Below are 17,666 nucleotides of genomic sequence, written 5' to 3'. Positions count from 1 at the left end.
GAAAGATCTGTACCCTAAGAACTATAAAACACTGATGAAAAAAAGTATAGAAACCACAAATAAATGGAAAGATATTCTTGCTCATGGATTAAAAGAATTAGTATGGTTAAAAATGTCCACACTACCCAAAGCAATCTACAGATTCAATGCAAGCTTTATTAAAATTTCAATGACATTTTTCACAGAAATAGAACAAGCAATCCTAAAATGTGTATGGAACCACAAAAAAAATCCTGAATAGTTTAGCAACCCTAAGAAAAAAGAGCAAAGCTGGAGGTATCATGCTCCCTGATCTCAAACATTTGATTATAAACCTATAGTAATCAAAACAGTATGGTATTGGCATCAAGTAGACACATAGATCAATTAACAGAATATAGAACCCAGAAATAAACTCATGCATATATGGTCAATTAAATTACAACAAAGGAGGCAAGAATATACAATGGGGAAAGGACAATCTCTTTAATAAATGGTGCTGGGGAAATTGGTCAACCATATGCACAATGAATGAAACTGGATCGCTTTCTTACACTATATACAAAAATAAACTCAAAATGGATTAAAGACTTGAATGTAAGACCAGAAACCATAAAACTCCTAGAAGAAAACGTAAATGGTAAGCTCCTTGACATTGGTCTTAGCAATATCTTTTTGAATCTGACTCTAGAAACAATGGCAACAAAAGCAAAAATAAACAAATGGGACTACATCAAATTAAAAAGCTTCTACACAGTGAAGAAAACCATCAACAAAATAAAAAGGCAACCTATCGAATGGAAGAAGATATTTACAAAACATATACCCAATGAGAGGTTAATGTCCAAAATATATAAAGAACTCATATAACTAACAAAAAAAAAATTCAATCAAAAAATGGGCAGAGGACCTGCATAGGCATGTTTACAAAGAAGACATCCAGATGGCCACTGGCACATGAAAAGATGCTCAATATCACTAATCATCAAGAAAATGCAAATCAAAACCACAATGAGATACTACCTCATACCTATCAGAATTGCCATGATCAAAAAGACAAAAAGTAAAATGTGTTCATGAGCATGTGGAGAAAAGGGAACCCTTGTACACTGTTGGTGAGAATGTAAATTGGTGCAGCCACTGTGGAAAACAGTATAGAGATTCTTCAAAAAATTAAAAATAGATATACCATATGATTCAGCAATTCCACTTCTGGGTTTTTTATCTGAAAAAAAAAAAAAACCCACTAATTTGAAAAGATATATGTATCCCTATGTTCATTTCAGCATTGTTTACAATAGCTAAGATGTGGAAACAAACTAAAGGTTCATCAATGAATGAATGGCTAAAGAAGATATGATATAGATAGGTAGATAGATAGATAGATAGATTAGATAGATAGATAGACAGATATACATACAGTGGAATACTACTCAATTATAAAAAAAGAATGAAAACTTGTCATTTGCAACAACACAAACAGACCTCAAGGGTGTTATGCTAAGTGAAATAAGTCAGACAGAAAAAGACAAATACCATATGATTTCATTTATATCTGGAATCTGAAAAGCCAAACAAATAAACAAACCAAACAAAACTTATAGAGAGAACAGATAGAGAACAGATCCCCTTCTTCCTAGCCAGTGGAACCCAGAGGGGAGGGGGATTGGTGGGTGGGGAAATGAGTGAAGGGGATTAAGAGGTATAAACTTCCAGTTATAAAATAAATAAGTCATGGAATGGAATGTACAGCACGGGGACGACAGTCAAAAATATTGTATCGCAAATTTGAAAGTTGCTAAGAAAATAAATCTTAAAAGTTCTCATCATAAGAAAATAAATGTAACTTTGTATGGTGACAGATCGTAAATATACTTAATACAGTGATTGTTTCACAATGAATACAGATGTCAAAGCATTATGTTTGTACGCTCAAAACTAATACAATGTTGTAGCTCAATTACACTTTAATGTGTTACAGACGAGTAAATTGGGGCGCCTGGGTGGCTCAGTCGTTAAGCGTCTGCCTTCGGCTCAGGTCATGGTCCCAGGGTCCTGGGATCGAGCCCCGCATCGGGCTCCCTGCTCCGCGGGAAGCCTGCTTCTCCCTCTCCCACTCCCCCTGCTTGTGTTCCCTCTCTCACTGGGTCTCTCTCTGTCAAATAAATAAATAAAATCTTAAAAAAAAAAAAAAAGACGAGTAAATTAGTGTCAGCCTTCTCAAGCACAAATTCCTCTTTCACGATTGTCTTAGTAAAAAACAATTAGTACACACACAGTATGAAAGTTAAGCAAATGTTTGTCCCTGCAGCAAAGGCTTAACATTACCGTCCTCTACTCAAATACCAGGCAGTATATCTAAGGCCATTGAATAAAGAGAATTTCATTTCTTTTCTTTCTTCCTTTCTTTTTCAATTCCTTTCTTTCTTTTGACTTCTTTTTCTTTTCTTCTTCCTTCCTTTTTGTCTCCTTTAATTCAACAAATAAGTATTGAGCATCACGGAGACAGACACATCCCCTGGCCTCATGGAGTTTCCAATCCAGGGAGGGGTTGAAACAAACAGGAGGCTCAGCCCAGACACTTAATGTCGACGCCAATTTAGTTCCTTTTTTTTTTCTTTTTTTGTTAACAACTGACATATCAAAAGATTTCTCTAAAGCAGTTCAATCAATATTTTATGTCAAGACACCAAGCATCTAAAGCGAAAACAAAACACACCCCCAAAAAACCCTCAATACTTCTCGGGTATTATCATGCTGATTTCACGGGAAGATTATTTGCATGGCAGCCAAGGCCTGAGAACGAAATGTTTGGCTTTACTTTTCAATAGCTTCTCCTCTGGGTCTCTAGGCCAGTCACTTAATGTTTACCTTGCCCCTGAGTTTCATAGATGGCCTTTGGATTGAGTCAACACATGTATGTAGATCAGATATGGGGGGAGGAATATCTGTTTTCACCTATTGTTCCAATAGTTGAGACTAAGCATATATTATTGATTACAGTTTCCAGTAACTTGATATCTCAGTTTGAGTCCTCTGCTTAGTGAACATTCGAAGGAGACTACATATAGTGCTATAAATTCAGTATTACCCTATCGGTTGGAGGTAGCAGATATTAGACTGGCTTAAATTTCACTGAGAAATATAGAAAAAGGGGAATTGGATAGGATTCCAAAGAACGTCTCCACCTTTAATTTGTGCTCAAACCCACCTTCTCAATGAATCCTATCCATATACAACCACTCCCAGTCCCCGTTACCCTTGCTCTATTACCTTTTTTGTATTATACTTAACACATTCCAACATACTTCATGATTGGCTTATTTAGTATGTTTAATGTGTTAATTGTCGGTTGTTTTATTTTCTTGGCCCCTACTCTCTCCCCCACTGTAGCGTAAACCTCTAAAAGAACAGAGCGTTTATCTGTTTTGTTTATCGATGTATATTAAGCCCAATAAATAAATATCTAATGATTGATTGGATAAATAAAGGGAAAATACATTTATTATCATAATCCATAATGCAAAGTATGGACTTTGGAATCAAACTGCCTATGTTTAACTCCCAGCAATTCTACTTATAAGCTAATAACTTAAGCAATATCCATTCTCCCCTTCTTCCTAGCCAATGGAACCCACAATTTTTAAACAGGTAGCAATGTGCCTCATTAAAAATATTCATTTCTCCCTTGCAGCTAGAGATGACCTTGTGACTCATTTTGATCAATGACATTAAAGCAAGCAGAAATCTCTGCTGAATGGGGTTTCTGGAAATACTACTGTTTTCATATTTAAAAAAAAAAAAGCACAGACTCACCTACTTCTTCCCTATTGCCCTTCACTCCTTTCCTCTATTTCCCTCACAGAACACAGATGTGGTCATGGAGGTGGAGAGCCATTCAGTGAAGATGAGCACCAAATCTAATGAGGGTAGAGTAGGAATCCGGAAGCGTCCTGGGTCCTTGGTGACATCCATGAACATCTATCCCTTGACTGACCACCTCCAAACTGTTTGTTACATCAGAAAAATGAGCCATGATATGGCTTAGCCACTGAGGTCAGTATTCTTTACATTCAAAGATAACCCTAATGGATATAACATCCTATAATGTATATCAAAGCTCTAGCAACAGGGTCCCTATCAATATGCTTTTCCCTCACTATGCTCTAACAAGCGTGGGTCTGCTCCACATACAGGGAAAAAGAGAGATGGAACACAGGTCTTTTTCCTGTACTCAACACCTGCTTCCTTTCATGGTAAAAATACTCAACAAACTAGAAATAGAAGGGAACTTCCTCAGCCTAATAAAAGGCATCTACGAAAAACCCACAGCTAACATCATACTTAGGGGTAAAAAACTGAATGCTTTCCCTCCATGATCAGGAATAAGACAAGAGGGGCACCTGGGTGGCTCAGTCGTTAAGCGTCTGCCTTCGGCTCAGGTCATGATCCCGCGGTCCTGGGATGGAGCCCCGCATCGGGCTCCCTGCTCAGCGGGAAGCCTGCTTCTCCCTCTCCCTCCGCCTGCTTCTCCCCCTGCTTGTGCTCTCTGTCAAATAAATAAATAAAAATATTTTTTTAAAAAAAGGAATAAGACAAGAACGTCTGTTCTTGCCACCTCTATTCAACATTGTACTATAGGTTCTACCCGGGGAACTAGGCAAGAAAGTAAAATAAAAGTTGGAAAAGGAGAAATAGAACTATCTCTGTTTGCAGATGTATACAGTAAATCCTAAATAATCCACCCAAAAAACTATTGAGCTAATAACTGAGTTTGGCAAGGTTGTAAGAAACAATATCAATATACAAAAGTCAACTGTAGGGCGCCTGGGTGGCTCAGTCGGTTTAAGCGACTGCCTTCGGCTCAGTCATGATCCTGGAGTCCCGGGATCAAGTCCCACATCGGGCTCCCTGCTCAGTGGGGAGTCTGCTTCTCCCTCTGACCCTCTTCCCTCTCGTGCTCTCTATCTCTCATTCTCTCTCTCTCAAATAAATAAATGAAATCTTTAAAAAAAAAAGTCAACTGTATTTTTGTATACTAACAGTGAACAACCCCAAAGGGAAAATAAGAAAACAATTCCGTTTAAGTCACATCAAAAAAAATATTAGGAATAAATTTTTTAAAGCTTTTATTTATTTATTTGACAGAGAGAGAGAGAGCACAAGCAGGGGGAGCAGCAGGCAGAGGGAGAAGCAGACTCCCCACTGAGCAGAGAGCCCAACGTGGGGCTTGATCCCAGGAGCCTGGGATCATGACCTGAGCTGAAGGCAGACGCTTAACTGTCTGAGCCACCCAGGGGCCCCCTGAGGAATAAATTTAACAAAAGAAATGTAAGATGTGTACCTGCAAACTATAAGGCATCATTGAAAAAATTAAAGAAGACCTAAATAAGTGTAAAAATGTCCTGAGTTCATGGATTGGAAGATTATATCATCAGGATGGCAACACTCCCCAAATTATCTACAGACTCAACACAGTCCCTGTCAAAATCCCAGCTGCTTTTTTTTTTTCTGAATCGAATGGACAAGCTGATCCCAAAATTCAAATGGAAATGCAAGGGAGCCAGAATAACCAAAGTAATCTTGAAAAATAAGAATGAAGTTAAGAGGATTCATACTTGTCAATTTAAAAACTTACTATAGAGCAACAATAATCAAGACTGTGGTTCTGGCATAAGGAAAGACATATAGATCAATGGACTATAAATGAGTCCAGATTTAAACTCAAAGGGTAATAGCAGGCAAATTCTGGTGAGGACCTGCCACTGACATAGGATGGCACATCGAAGAGTCAAATGCCAAAGATGAACATCTGACGGGCTTAGCAGGAGTCACTTTCCTGCTCGCAGGCTAAAGAAAGGCAGGGTTTCGAATTATAGTCCTTTCACTCATGAAAAAGAGATGATTACTGGGGCACCTGGGTGCTCAGTCATTACACATCTGCCTTTGGCTCAGGTCATGATTGGGATCGAGCCCCAGATCATATCGTCAGGGAGCCTGCTTCTCCCTCTCCCTCTGCCATTCCCCCACTTGTGCTCTCTGGCTCTATCTCTCTGTCAAATAAATTTTAAAAATCTTTAAAAAAATAAATAAAAATAAATACATACATAAATACATAAGTGAAAACTAAAAATTTATTCAAGGCAGTCCCAAATCCCAAATCCTGGGGATTTTCATGGAGTAAAAAAGAGAAAAAGCCTATTCTCGAAGTGACAAAGGTCTCCCACACCTCACTTCATAGTTTTGCCATTAAATATATATCTGTGCTTATTTTTTTTTTTAAAGATTTTATTTATTTATTTGAGAGAGAGAGAATGAGAGAGAGCATGAGAGGGAAGAGGGTCAGAGGGAGAAGCAGACTCCCTGCCGAGCAGGGAGCCCGATGTGGGACTCGATCCCGGGACTCCAGGATCATGACCTGAGCCGAAGGCAGTCGCTTAACCAACTGAGCCACCCAGGCGCCCCTATATCTGTGCTTATTTACTTTCCTTTCCTTAGTTCTAGTGCTTCTCTGTCTCACTTGTTCCCAAACCTTTCACACACTCTTTATTCTCTCTATGCCTGTCCCTGTCTTCCCAAATCCTCACCGAAAATCTCTTTCTCACTCTCATACATGTGCACACACATGTGCGTGCACACACATACACACACACACACACACACACACCCTGCATTCTTACCACAGTAGGAAACAGTTCATTCATAGCATGGATTTTGGATTTGGACTGATCTAACTTTGAATTCAAGTTCTGCTTTTCATTTGCTTGTGCCCATCAGGCATGTATTCAAGTTCTGGGCTTGTGTCCTTGTCCATAAAATGAGGATAATAAAAATACCTACCTTATGGGGGTTTTGTGATGTTTAAATTGGGTGTATATAAGATATTTAGGCCAGAGCCTGGCACATTGGAAATTCTCATTTAACGCCATAGCCTCTCTGGGACTGCTGCATTGAGCTAGCCACCACAGACGTTTGGAAAAATAAACTCATCCTGGACTAATTTTCGTCTGCTCAAGATCAGAGAAAGAGAGACCCTGGCTTGCCCCGGGATAGCAAAAATTGTATCTGCAAAAGAATACAAATTCCTTGCTATAGTAGAAATTTTCCTAAGCGTGATCTCTCCAGTGCTCAAGTACTGACCTGACTTCAGACATGCTTAATAAATACATGGTTCTACAAAGCTCTTGTTTTTTAAAAGGGGGATTCTCAGGCTACATATAAACTTATTAAGGGGTATACACTGTGAAAGAGGTAACAGAAGCAGGATTTGGCTTGGGAAAAAGTAGGCAGGGTGTGTGAAATTAATAGCTGTCTTCAATAAGGATATTAACGCTCTGATGATGAGTACAGTGGTCAGCTCTGGTCCATCCCCACTGAGCCAGAAATGAATAATGAGGCTTAAGTGTGGCATTTAAAGTAGAGATTTAGCCAACTCTGGATTAAACACACTTAGAATAAAAGAAACTGGTAATACAAACCCGTTTATAATGTAAAGAATTGTTTGGCTTTGGACAGGAGTCCAAAAGTCCAATAAGTCCACTTATTTTAAAGGAATGCCTTTATGAAAACAACCATTGACTGTTCTGTGGGGTTTTTTTTCCCCTGCTGCCTCCATTTATTGCACAACTGACTGGGTAAGTTGGTAGATAATTTTTGGTAAGTTTTTAGCTAAGACATTTTAATGAGCTTTTATGACAGTTTGAAAAAACATAGCCACTCTTTAGACCGGTTTGCAGACCTTTGCCAGCCAGAGGAACACCTGTCCCCAGTCCAGCCTCCTGCAACCAAGACTCTTCCATCTACTTGCCTTGAAGCCACAAAAGGCTTCTGTCTTCCAGTAAAGATCTTGGCACCTGCTTTGAGCTCTTTCTATCTACCCCAAGAGCTGTCAGCATCTTAGGTGACCTCAAGATCCATGTTGCTGACCAGAGCTCCTCTTTTCATGGACAGACGTTGACCTTGTCCCACCAGCCCTGCTCCTCCTCTAAAATAATACACAGAACCGTAACTTGTTACCCTTCCAACTAGCTTACTCAGAGATAACATCTCTGACATCAACAGCTCCACCTTGTTTCTTGAGTCAACTCTCTCCTGATCTCCAGGGTGGCTGCTTCAAACCCCACCCCCGGCACCCCCAGTGGATCCACCACCACCACCCTGGCCACCCAGGCGCAAATAGATCTTGCCAGAAAAGAACATCTATAACATCTCCCACCAAGTCTTCACCCCCTGGCTTCTTCCACCTTCCCCCTTCCCTCTAGTTACAACACTCAAGGTCACCTTCATCCATCTTTCCCTCCTGAGCTCTGGACCCCTCCTCAATCACTTATCAGGGATGGACTGGCTCCTCTTTTTTGTCTTCAGTCTCTCCCTTTCTATGGACTCTTCCCATTCATATTTAAACATGTTGATTTTCTCTCATCTTAAAAAATAAGATAAAAATCTCCCTGAGTCCCCACTTCTAATCTGTCTCCTGCCCCTCTATGAAAGACCTGTTTTCTCCATCCACCCCTTCACCCATCCCACTCCAGCTCTGGCTCCGTGAGCACCAGAATGGCTTTCCCCGGGGCCACCCACTGACGAGGTTAAGGCTTTCTGCAGTCAAACCTTCTTTCGTTTGTTCCTTTCTTGACCTCCAGGCAGCATTGGGCCACTGCAGACTCAGCCCTGCTTTCTCACCTTCTGTGACGCCAGCTCTCTCTTGGTCTCAAATATTCTCCACCTCTCCTCTCCTTTCCCGGTCTCCTTTCTGGTCTTCTTTCTAGATCCCTCCACCCTCAAAGGATGCATTTTGTCTTTTATTTTCTCCTAGGGCTTTGCCCTAGGCTCTTCTCTGTCTTCACTCTCCCAAATTCTCCTTGGATGAGCTCAGTTACTCTCCAGGTCATTTCCTGTCTAAAGTCTGGCCATTGTCCTAAGACCCACGACCTGCAAATATTACCTTATATGGCGAACAATGTTATTAAGCTAAGAATCTTGAGAGGAGATAATTTTGGATTATCTAGGTGGGCCTTGTATTTGTCTGCTTGGACTGCCATAACAGAAGTCCACAGACTGGGTGGCTTAAATAACAGAAATTTATTTTCTCATAGTTCGGGATGCTCTAAGTCCAAAGATCCAGGTGCTGTCAGGTTGGTTTCTTTCTTTTTTTTTTTTAAAGATTTTTTTTTTTTTAAGATTTTATTTATTTATTTGAGACAGAGAGAATGAGAGAGAGAGAGAGAGAGAGCGCACACGAGAGAGGGGAGGGTCAGAGGGAGAAGCAGACTCCCTGCGGAGCAGGGAGCCTGATGCAGGACTGGATCCAGGGACTCCAGGATCATGACCTGAGCCGAAGGCAGTTGCTTAACCAACTGAGCCAGCCAGGCGCCCCTGCCAGGTTGGTTTCTAAAGAGCCCTCTCTTCCTGGCTTGGAGATGGGTGCTTTCCTGCTGTGTCCTTACAAGGTCTTTCTTTGCAGGGAGAGAGAGGGAGAGAGAGACTCTTGTATCTTTTCATCTTCTTTTAAAAACACCAGTTCTATTGAATTAAAGCCCCACCCTTATAACCTCATTTCACCTTAATTATCTTAAAGACTCTATCTCTAAACATGATCACATTAGAGATTAGAGTTTCCACGTGGACTTGGGCAGGGGGAGGGCAGGAGACACAGGATTCAATCCATGACATGCCCCAAATGCAATGACATGTATCTTTATAATGTAGACACACAAGGGAGAAGACACACAGAGAGGAGGAAGGGGTAACATGACCACAGAGGCAGATGATGCAGCCACAGACCGAGGAATGCTTGGAGTCACCAGATGAGGGAGAGACGAGGAACAGATTCTTCCGGAGTCCCTTGGCAGGGAGAGTGGCCCAGCCAACACCTTGTTTCAACTTCCGGCTTCCAGAACCGTGAGAGAATAACGTTGTGTTGTTTTAAGCCACCCAGTTGTGATCATTTGTTACAGAAGCCGCAGAAAACCAATACATGACCATGACTTCACGGATGAGGTTAGGCCCCTGCTCTCTACTCCCATGGCCCCTGGCTGCTCATGTCACACTCTGCTGTGGGGGTTTGTTTGAAGCTAGTCTTCCCCTGTAGACCACAGATTCATGAGAGCAGGGACTTTGCCTTTCTTGTCTGCCTCTGAGTTCCCAGAGCCTGGTGCATAATAGGTGCTCAATAAATATCGATGAGCCGGATGAAAAAATGGTATTGAGAATTTCTTGGCCAGGAGAGTGTTAAATAGTAGACTGAGGTAAAAAACAAAACAAAACAAAACAAAACAAAACAAAAAAACAAAAACACAAGCTAGAGAAGTTATTCCTTATAGGAGACATTCTCAGTCCTCTGAAATAATTAGGGAAGGCCACTTCTGAAGGCCACAGAATGGCCTTGCAGGGGCTTTCTCACCCATGACGCCCAGACCCTGGGGCTTGCGGTCTTCCTAGGAACTTGAGCTTTGGCGCCCTCTGGTGCCAGAAATGAATTGTTTCTTGTTCTAAATCTGTCCAGATTGACACACATCTAGTTCCCTGCGGCTATATGGGATTTTTCTCATTATGGAGAAATTAAATTTCATCTTTACAGTTAAAAGAAATCTACTGGAATTATGTGTTTGATCATAAAATCAAAAGAACTTACAAAAAGCATATAACCTCCAAAGCCTTTGCAGATGTCCTATTGAGTGTTTTGAATACTAAGATTTTCTTGTGAAATAACAAAATTTCAGGTTATGTTGGCCACAGCATTTTCTCCTCCAATAGCCGTGGTTTTTATGGTCACATTTAATTAGCATTTGGAAAGCCAACGTTTTGTAAGCAACTGCTTACAATCACTAAGACATAGTGCTTTCCAAAGCCCTTAAACCTTCCTTGTGAGAAAAAATAAGTTGTTATTCTTTAACAAACCACACACATAAAAAAGACTGGAATGTGTGCTCTCTGTAAATAAGAAGTTATGGTCTGGCCGCCTGTCAACGGAGCTTATGAAAATGCTGACAACTACACTGTCTTCCAGTTTTCATTCTGTGTGAGTTGCAAAGCCAGACTGTTCCACACGGCAACGCCGTGTACAAGTCTGCTTAGCTTCATGTCAAAGATGTGTCTTCCAAAGTGTATTTTAGGATGATCTGAGAGGAGAGAGTAAGTAAATTCTCTTTTCTCACCAATTACATAATCATTTTAGCGATAATTCACCATCATTTCTGATTAATCTTCAAAAGGTCACATTGACCTAAAAACATCTTAGTTTGGAAGCTTTTCTGACCTAAGCATTTAGTCAAACAAACAAGCCCTCATTTGCACTAGGGAGTTGCTGTTTATAGGCACTCAATACTGGTTTCTTTTCTAAATTAAAGAATCCTTTTGTAATGTAAACAACCACCCTCTGACTTTGTTTTCTATATTCATAGTTTCACTCTCCTATTTGTTCAAAGCACTGTACATCTGTATATACCCAGGAGACACTGACATTCTTAATTTGCTTCTTACAAAGGGCCAGAATTAAGCCTCATGATGCAACTGCTTTCTGGACGATGCAACTGTTTGCAAGATGATTCTTCAGTTGGTGAGATCTTACAGTTTGTTTTTTCTAGAGAGAAATAAGTTGAGAAATATATACATATGAATAGGGCAGAGAGGTGAAGTGATGGTTTTAAAGACCTGAGAGACAATAGAGTATAATAGTTGAGTATAAATTTCAAAATCAGACTCCCTGGGTTTGAAACTAGGTGTTGCCATTTACTAGTTCTACACCCTTGGGAAAGTCACTTTATCGCCTATGCTTCCTATTCCTTATTTGTAAAATGGCGGTAAAGAACCCCGTTAACTCCATATAGCCCAAAGAATCTTGAAAAAGAACAAAGCAAGAAGCATCACACTTCTGATTTCAAAAGATATCACAAAGCTACAGCACTTAAACAGAATGGCACTGGCAAAAAGACAAATGTATAGATCAATAGAACAGAGTAGATAACATTGAAATAAATCCACACATGTATGGGTCAACTGATCTTGGACAAGGGTGCCAAGAATACACATTGGGGAGAGGGTAGCCCCTTCAGCAAATAGCTTTGGAAAAACTAAATACCCACATGCAAAATAATGAAATTGGACCTGTATCTTAAACCACACACAAAGATCAACTGAAAATGAAACTTAAACATAAGACCTGAAATTGCGAACTCCTAGAAGAACACATAGGGGAAAATCCTCATGACATTGGTCTTGGCAATGATTTCATGGATATGACACCAAAACCATAGGCAACAAAAGCAAAATTAGAAAGTGAGACTGTATCAGACTAAAAAGTTTCTGCGCAGCCAATGAAACCACAAACAAAATGAAAGGGCAACCTATGGAATAAGAGAAATATTTGCCAACCATATATCTGATAAGAGGTTAATTCCCAAAATACATGATGAACTCCTACAGCTCAACAGCAAAGCAACTAATGACTTGATTTATTTTTTTAAGATTTTTAAAAATTATTTAAGAGAGAGGGAGAGTGAGAGGGGGCGGGGAGGTGGAGGGAGGGGCAGACAGAGAGGGAGAGAGAATCCCAAGAAGACTCTGCTGCTGAGCACAGAGCCTGATGTGGGGCTTGATCTCACAACCTGAGATCATGACCTGAGCTGAAACGAAGAGTCAGACGCTCAACTGACTGAACCACCCAGGCATCCCTAGTAATTTGATTTAAAGATGAGCTAAAGATTTCAATACACACTTCCCCAAACAAGACATACAGATGGCCAACAGGTATATAAACGATGTTTAACATCACAAATCAACAAGGAAATGCACATCAAAACCAAATGAGATATCACCTCACACCTATTAGGATGGCTATCATCAAAAAACAAAAGACAAGTGTTGGCAAGGGTGTAGAGAAGTTGGAACCCTTGTGCACTGTTGGTGAGAATGCCAAATGGGGCAGCTGCTATGGAAAACAGTATGGAGGTGCCTCAACATTTTTGAATAGATTTCATATGATCCAGCAATTCCAGTTCTGGCTATTTATCCAAAAGAATGAAAATCAAAATGAAGAAATATTAGCATTTTCATGTTATTGCAGCATTGTTCACAATAGCCAAGATGTGGAAACAACCTAAACGTCCATCCACCATTGAACAGATAAAGAATACACAGAATAGTATTCAGCCTTTATTTTTTTTTTAATTTTTATTTATTTATTTGACAGAGAGAGAGATAGCAAGAGCAGGAACACAGGCAGGAGGAGTGGGAGAGGGAGAAGCAGGCTTCCTGCTGAGCAGGGAGCCCGATGCGGGGCTCGATCCCAGGACCCTGGGATCATGACCTGAGCTGAAGGCAGACGCTTAACGACTGAGCCACCCAGGCGCCCATTATTCAGCCTTTAAAAAGAAGGAAATCCTACAATGTGCAACAACATAAATGAACCTTGGGAGTATATGCTAAGTGAAATAAGTCAATCACAGAAGGACAACTACTGCATAATTCCACTTTTTTGAGGTATCTAAAAAATGTCGAACTCATAGAGGCAGAGAATAGAATGGTGATTCCCAGGGCTGGAGTAAGGGGAAAATGGGGAGTTACTAATCAATGTACATAAAATTTCAGTTCTGCAAGATGTACGATATTGTTCCTATAGATAACAATACTGCATTGTACACTTAAAATTCTGTTAAAAGGATCACATATAAATGTTCTTACATGCATACATAAAATAAAGTTAAGAGAACTGAATGAGTCAGTGTTGCAAAACACTTATAATAGCCTCTGGCACATAGAAAATATATACATGTATTGTTTTCTAATTATTATTTGATAGCCTCACAGCACCTCACTGCCAGCAATAAGGATTGTTCCTCTTTGCCCAATTTCACCCCCTCTGCCTAAGCCAGAGGGTCACTTCTTCCAGGGAAAGAAGTTCCCTATGACAGTCCTTTAACTCTGGTTGCAGAGACTGCCTGCCATCTGAGTTAATTCTCAGAGTTTATAGAGATTATTTCATGAAATGATGAGTTGACTTGTACCCACCAAAATGGGAGCAAAGCCCCTTAAACAGATCACGTAGGGATGAGTGGGTGAGTTCTAGAAAGGATGCTGTGGCAGGAGAGGGCTTTTTCTGGCCTATAATCCTGCCCAGTTCCCTCTGCCATCCCAGCAATGGGCCCAGCAAAGCTGGTTGACATCTTGGGAAACAACTTGTGGGGAAACCCTGTGATACACGGTTTTCAACATCATGGCTTCCCCCTGGAGTCAAGTTCGGTGACTTGTCCTAAGCTGGACAGGCAGTGAATGTGGTGAGGGGGGTTGGGTCACTCCTGGGGAGCCCAATTGGAATAATAGGCGCTACTGGAAAGCACAAATTTTCAACTTAAAAAGGAATAAAATTCTGACACATGCCACAATATAGATGAAACTTGAGGAAGTAATGCTAAGTGAAATAAGCCAGCCACAAATAAGCAAATACTATATGATTCCACTCACGTGAGGTCCATAGAATAATCAAGGTCTTAAAGACAGAAAGTAAGATGGTGGTTGTCAGGAGTTGGGGGGGAAGAATGGGGAGTTATTGTTTAATGGGTATAGAATTTCAGTTTTACAAGATGTAAAGAGTTCCGCAGATGGACGGTGGTGACGGTTATACAAAGATATGAATGTACTTAACACCACTGGACTGTATACCTAAATATGGTTAGGATGGGGGCGCCTGGGTGGCTCAGTCAGTTAAGTGCCTGCCTTTGGCTCAGGTCATGATCTCAAGGTCCTGAGATCAAGCCCTGCATCTCCCTCTCACTCCCCCTGCTCATGCTTAATCTCTCTCTCTCTCTGTCAAATAAATAGATAAAATTGGGGGAAAAAAATGGTTAGATTGGGGGGGCGCCTGGGGGCGCAGTCGGGCAAGCCTCCAACTCTTAGTTTTGGCTCAGGTTGTGATCTCAGGATCGTGAGATCGAGCCCCACACGGAGCCCCGTGTCTGGTTCTGCGCTCAGTGCAGAGTCTGCTTGAGATTCTCTCTCCCTCTGCCCCTTCTGCTCCTGCTCTCTCTCTCTCTCTCAAATAAATAAGTAAATCTTAAAAAAAAATTGGTTAGGATGGTACTTTGTGTATTTTACTACAATTAAACATTTAAAATAAATAAATATATAAATACATCTTGTGTGGTATGGAATTCTCTCCCTTTTCTTGGTCTCCAGAAGATGAATGGGAACATAAGATAGCAAGGATGTGCCATTTTGTTGCATTTATTCCTATAGACCACTGCATTGAGGCTTTCTGATTTTCAGTTATTCCTTAAACAAAAATTAATGACTATGTACTCAGCCTTGTTCTAGAGGATGGAGTTACTGCAGTGAACAAAAAAGTTCCCCCAAATTCCCTCTCCTTAGGGATCTCACCTTCCAGCAGGTGAAGAGAAATGGTAAATAAAATGAACAAGTAAGATATGTGGTATTTGGATGGCAATAAGAGCTACAGAGAAAGAAGACGGAGCATGGATAAGGGTTGTAATTGTAAATAGGGTTGTCAGAGTATGAGAAGATGATATGTAAGACTTGCAGGAGAGAAGGGAAAGAGTTATGTAAGTGTCTGGAGGAAGAACATTTCAGACAAAAGAATAAGCGAGTGCAAAGCCCTGAAGTAGGAGTGTGACGGATATAGACAGGGAAGAGCAGAGGAGCCATAGTGGCCGGATCAGAGGCAGTAAGGGGGAAGTATTCTAAGACAAGGTTACAGACATAAGAGGCCAGCACAAATCATGAAGGCCATGGCAGCCCATTCTTAGGAAGATTTTGGCTCTTACCCTGAGATGGTAGCTAGAGGAATGACATGTTCTGACTTCTGTGTTGAAAGGATTACTGCTGGGGCTCAAAGGCAGAGCCAGGGAGACTAGTGGGATTGCAATACTCTAGGTAAGACATGCGGGGAGCTCAGGCCGGGTACATAGCAATGGAGGTGGTAGGAAGTTGTCAGATTCTGGGTCTAGTTTGAAAATAGGGTGTTTTGTGTGCCAGTCTCAGTCTACCGATAACCAATGGTGTGGTTGGACCAGCCATTGTGGTTCTTGTTAATGATTATAAGACATCTATTAGCAATAACCCTCAGGAAACTTTGAAAAAACAAAGGCTTATTAGTTACGGGACCTGGAAATTGCCTAGCACACCTGGCGCCACACAGCAAGATGGCCAGCAGAGAGGGGGCACAGGCCTGAGGTTCGGCTTTCATTGGGTTGTCAGGGGGTTCCCTAGGGTTTCACCAGGCTCATTCTTCACCGTTGAATTAAAAACTCCAGAGCAGGGATTTAAAATGTGGGAAGAGCAAAAAACAAGTGGTCCAAATGGTCAGTTACTGAAATCATCCAAGACCTCTAAAACAAAGGAGCTTCCATGTGGGAAGGTGGCCTGGCTTTTTACCTAGTCCTGTGGCTGGCGGTGTGTTTTTCATGTTTTTCAAGACGGCCATCCTTGAAGTGATGCCTCTTTGAAGTGGATGCCTCAGTCATCAAAGCTTAAGTCGGCACTTGCATTAAAGAAAGAAAGAAAAGAAAGGAAGGAAGGGAAGGAAGGAAGGAAGGAAGGAAGGAAGGAAGGAAGGAAGGAAGGAAGGAAGGAAGGAAGGAAGGAAGGAAGGAAGGAAGGAATGGAGGGAGAGAGAGAAAGGAGGGAGGGAGGGAGGGAGGGAGGAAGGGAAGGGAAGGAAGAAAAAAGGGAAGGCGGGGAGGGAAGGAGGGAAAGAAAGAGAGGGAGGAAGAGAGAAAGAGAGAGGGGAGGGGAGGAAGAGGAGGGGAAAAGAAAAGGAAAGGAAAGGAAAGAAAAGAAATAGAAAAAGAAAAAAGAAATCCACTGTCATGGTTCAGAGGATTTGCTGTGAGACGGACATGAGTCTCAAGAGAAAGAGAGAGAAAGGCTGAAGATGACCGTGTTAGTTTCCTGAGGCTGCTATAACACAGCCCCACAAACTTGGAGGCTTAAAACAACAGAAATTTCTTCTCTCACAGTTCTGGAAGCCAGGAGCCTGAAACAAAGGAGTTGGCAGGGCTGCTTTGTCTCCAGAAGCTCCAGGGGATATTCTGTTCCTCGCCTCTTCCAGCATCTGGGGGGCCCAGGCACTCCTTGGCTCATGGCTGCAGGACTCGGGTCTCTTCCTCCGTCCTCACATGGCCTTCACCTCTGCGTCTATGTCATCTCTTTTGTCTCTTATAAGGACACTTGTCACTGGATTGAGGATTGAATATCACCCAGATATTCAATGTGATCTCATCTGAAGATCCTCAGCTTAATTACATCTGCAAAGATCTTCTTCCTAAATCAGGGCACATTCACAGGTACTGGGGGTTAGGATGTGGACTTCTCTTTCTGGGAGCCACCATTCAACTCCCTGTAGTTATTTCAGCCTGAGAAACCGCAAGGACGAACTCACCACCAACTGAGATGGGGAAGAATGTGGATTGAACAGATTTGGGAAAAGAATCCAGGACCTCAGGGTCAGATGCGTCAGTCTTGAGATGTCTATTTAACATTCAGGGGCGATGGGTGAACAAGCCTGCAGCTCAGGGCAATGTACGGGTTGAGATATAAAGACAGAGGCACCAGGATGTGGATAGCACTGAAAGCCACGAGACCCTGATGTCCACCAGGGGAGGGGTGCTGATAGGAGTGGGAAGCATGCCAGCATCCAGAGGGCCCAGCTGAGGGACTGAGAGAAGCAACCAAGGAGG

This window comes from Zalophus californianus, chromosome 2 (assembly GCF_009762305.2).
Source record: "Zalophus californianus isolate mZalCal1 chromosome 2, mZalCal1.pri.v2, whole genome shotgun sequence".
Lineage (NCBI taxonomy): Eukaryota > Metazoa > Chordata > Mammalia > Carnivora > Otariidae > Zalophus > Zalophus californianus.
This window is presented reverse-complemented; position numbering follows the sequence as displayed.